We start from the raw sequence: 4516 nt of genomic DNA, 5'->3' as shown, positions 1-4516 counted from the left end.
GTAATAGTACATTTGTACTATGTGAAACAGTTGTACACTTTGCTTTTTGCAGACAAATTACCTTCTTGAATACCACGGAAATTTAGAAGAACATTGTTGATATGATATGTCTCAAGCAGAAGTAAAAGTTGCCATGATTCAGTTCTCTGCAGGCGGCTCAACTATATCAAATTGTCGTTACTCTGTTTGGGGGTGTGGTGGTTGGCTAGATGGGAGAGTGATTGTTTTCATCATGGGTAAGTTTCTAATTCAAGCTCTGCCACGTTTTAGCACTGTGACTTTGGACAAGTTACTAAACTCATGAACCTTGGCCCTTCTTATTTGTAAAGAAAGAAATACTATACCTATCCTGAACGAAGACATGTGCAACACATTGGCTGGCTCACAATTTGTGGCACTTTGAATTAGAATGGCCCCATAGGTTCACATATTTGAATGCTTGACCGCCAGTTGGTAGAACTGTTTGGGAAGGATTAGTAGGTATAGTCTTGTTGGAGGCGGTATGTCACTCAGGGTGGGATTTGAAGTTCCAAAAGCCCATGCCATTCGCAGTTAGCCCTCTCAGCTACTGTACCAGCACTATGCTTGCCTGTCTGCTGCCATTCTTCTTACTAGGACTTTGATAGGCACTAACTGTCTGAAACCATAAAACCCCAAATGAAATACTTTCTTTTGATGGTTGCTTGGTCATGGTAGTTTATTACAGCATTAGAAAAGTAACTAAGACACAAACAGAGTGAAGTGGATGAAGAGCTTTAGGAATTCTTCCAGGTGCCCCTGCTACACAAACTCTAGGAAAAAGCAATTATTCGGTAGGTATTCACTGTTGATATTATAAAGTGATAACTGATCAGAGCTGTTGAAATCTAGAAAAAAATGTATGGCTAATCTCGTCTGTGTTTTTTCATAGGTATGGATATAACCTCTAGGAGCATCAGGCAGAAAACTGATATATTATAAATGTATTATAAACCTCACATATTATATATTATAATATTTAATAACATTATATTATCTCAAATAATTATATATTTCTCACATAATTATAGGGAAACAGCTGGGATTCAGTACTTCTGATCCCAAGTCTTTATCCTAAATGGAACACTCCCAACTCAGTGGCTTTTCCTCCTGGTCAACAGCACGTAAGTAACTTCCCTTTGTGTTACAGCTGCCTCTGGGACCATATTTGTTATAATCAGTGAGGATATAGTACAGTCAGACATTACCTACTGGCCCACAGTGCTCTTCCTGCAATGTCCCAGCCTGGAATCAGTTCAAAAAGCCTCAAGGTTTTTGTGGTCAGTAAACCACTGTCATCTGGAGGAAATACTTCCTTAGTATTCCTTCTGTAGGAAACCACAGCTCTTGACTTCTCATAGAGGGAAGAGAAGAGAATTTGTTTAAAATTGGCTTCCTATTTCTATTAAAACAGTAAAATGAAACATGAAGTGTGAGACGCTTTTCAAGTTTGTGGAGTCTATAGAACCAGAGATGTTGCATTTTTGGACTCACAACTAGAAATAAATCCTTAAATTTTGCAAAGAACCAAGAAATGTGACTGCCTAGACCATTGGTTCTCAACCTGTGGGTCGGGGCCCCTTTAGCAACCCTCTATCTCCAAAAATTTTTATATTATGATCCATAACAGTAGCAAAATTACAGTTATGAAGTAGCAATGAAGGTAATGGTTGGGGGTCACTACAACATAAAGAACTGAATTAAAGGATCACAGCATTAGGAAGGCTGAGAACCACTGACCTAGACCAGTGGATTTCCCGCTCTAGAGATGGGGAAATATGCCCAAGCTAACAAAAAACAGGAAGGAGGGTAACTAGTCTCTGAGTCCACCTGTGTGCTCTCTGAGAAGTTCTGCTTTTCCTATTTCTTATTATTGTTCCATTTAAAACTTTATTTGAATATATACTCTGCTCCCAGCAAGGCATGCACATATATGTTTATTTTTGCTAGAACTTTTCTTTCTTTATAACCTCCCTTATTTCCTTGCTATGAAAATATACAAAGACCCAGGGGACATATTTGGTTTCATTTAAACCCAATAAGCTTGAGGACAAATGGTTTGAACTGGATAAGAGGAGAACAAGAGAGTGCTTAGAGGGAGTTACTGTTCAAATTACAAGCGTTTGTAGATCAAGTGTATTACAACCACCCATTGTGTCATTTAAAAGCAATTGATTTCAATTAATATATAATAATTATTGGTATTTATGGGAACAATGTCATAATTGACTTATACAAAATGGATAATGATCAAACCAGAGCAATTACTTTGCCTATCTCTCATCTACTTAACTATCCATCATGTGTCTGTATTAGAAGCCCTCAAACGCCTGTATTCTGTTTATTAATTATATTTGTTGTCATAACAGAATCCTATAACTTTTTCCTTGTTTAAAACTATATTTTGGTACTCACTCTACGATCTTATATTTCCTATGTGGGGCTTCGAATGAGAATCTTGGGCATTTAAACACTTGGTCCCAGGTTGGTAGCAGTGTTTGGGGAGGTTTAGGTAGTGCAGCCTGGGAAGAATGTCACTTGGAGTAGGATTTGCTGTTAAAACCCTCCCATTACTTCCAGTTTGCTCTTTCTGCTTTGTGGTTGTGTTTGCAAATACAAGGTCTCAGCTTCCTGTTTCTGCTGTCATGCCTGCCACGTGCTGCTATGCTTCACAGCCATGATGGACATTATCCTTCTGGAACCATAAGTCAAAAGAAGTTACAGGAACAGAAAAGGCTCTTACATATCCTCCCATTCTTCCTAAACTGTAATTATCACTACCCCGCAGTCCTCAATGACATCAGCATTTTAGCTTCTCCATATGAGTAACAATAAGGAATACTTATCTTTCTGTGCCAGATTTATTCCATTTAACATACTAGCCTCCAGTTCCATCCATGTTACTACAAATAACTGAGTTTCATTACTTTTATGATTCAATGTTATTTTAGTTGAAGTATACCATTTTCAAAAATAAGTTCATCTTCTGATAGGCATTTAAATTGTTCGAAGAAAGACAACCTCTTCAATAAGTGATGCTGGGAAAATTGGCCATTCGAATGCAAAAAAAAAATCAAAACTAGACATTTCTCACCCTGTTAAGAATCAGCTCAAGGCCGGGCGGTGGTGGCGCACGCCTTTAATCCCAGCACTCGGGAGGCAGAGGCAGGCGGATCTCTGTGAGTTCGAGACCAGCCTGGTCTACAAGAGCTAGTTCCAGGACAGGCTCCAAAACCACAGAGAAACCCTGTCTCGAAAAACCAAAAAAAAAAAAAAAAAAAAAAAAAAGAATCAGCTCAATTAGATCACAGACTCAGATGCAAGAAAACTATGAAACCACTAGAAAAAAGAAAATACTGGAGAAACACTTCAAACATTAGTACAGCCACTAATTATTTTAGATATGACCCTAAAAGCAAAGACCACACACACACACACACACACACACACACACACACACACACACCAGAAAGCAAGAATTGTATCAAAATAAGAAGCTTCTATCTCAAATTAGACCCGTCATTACCCTTCCCTAAGTTCTGTGTCTCCATTGTCCCAGCACATTGCAATCTGGATAGATTGTAGGTCAAAGGTTTTGTGGCTAGGCTGGTGTACCAGTTCCACCAATGGAAGTTTTCTGGTTACAGAAGACAACCAGTTCAGGCTTCATATTCTTCATTACTAGGAGTCCTCAATATAGTCACCCTCGTAGTAGAATCCTGGGAGTTCTGAAGCACTAGTTTTCCACATTGTCCCCCAAATGACCTTCAATTCCAGTCATTTCTCCCTATTCTCTCTCTCTCTCTCTCTCTCTCTCTCTCTCTCTCTCTCTCTCCCCCCCCCCCCTCGATCCCTCTGCCCCTGCCCCCACCTAATCCCTCTTACACCCACAAAATCTGTTGTGTTTTCCCTTCCAGGGAGATCCATTCATTCCCCCAGAGCCCTTCTTATCACTTAGCCTTTCTGGGTCTGTGGATTGTAGCATGATTATTATTTACTTAACAGATAATAATATCTACTTGTTAATAAGCATCTATCAGGTTTGTCGTTCTGGGTCTGGGTTGCCAACCCACCACAAAAGGGAGCCCATGCTGATGCTGCCTGGATGTCTGGGAACTAAAAACTAGACAGCCCAGAGGTTTAGGATAGAAAAATTCAATAAAATAATTCCTAATGATATTTTCCTGTACACATAGATCAGTGCCCAGCTCAATCATCATCAGAGAAGCTTCCCTGAGCAGCTGAAGGGATCAGATGCAGAGCCAAACATCAGGTGGAAAAAGAGCCCCAATTGGAGATCTTCATTGTTGGAGCTCGGGAAGCCCAAGAGAAGAGGGGGAATAAGGATAGTAGGAACCAAGGGATCGAGTATACTGAAATACAGCCTACAGAATCAACTAAGCAGGGATCATAGCAGCTCACAGAGACTGAAACAACAATTATGGAGCCCACATGAGCTTGCACTAGGTTCTCTGTATATATGTTATGGTTGTTAGCT

Source organism: Microtus oregoni, unplaced genomic scaffold (genome assembly GCF_018167655.1).
Source record: "Microtus oregoni isolate MIOR12 unplaced genomic scaffold, Mior012 000054F_ref0000373, whole genome shotgun sequence".
Taxonomy (NCBI): Eukaryota; Metazoa; Chordata; class Mammalia; order Rodentia; family Cricetidae; genus Microtus; species Microtus oregoni.
The sequence above is the reverse complement of the archived record's forward strand: the minus strand, read 5'-3'. Positions refer to the sequence as shown.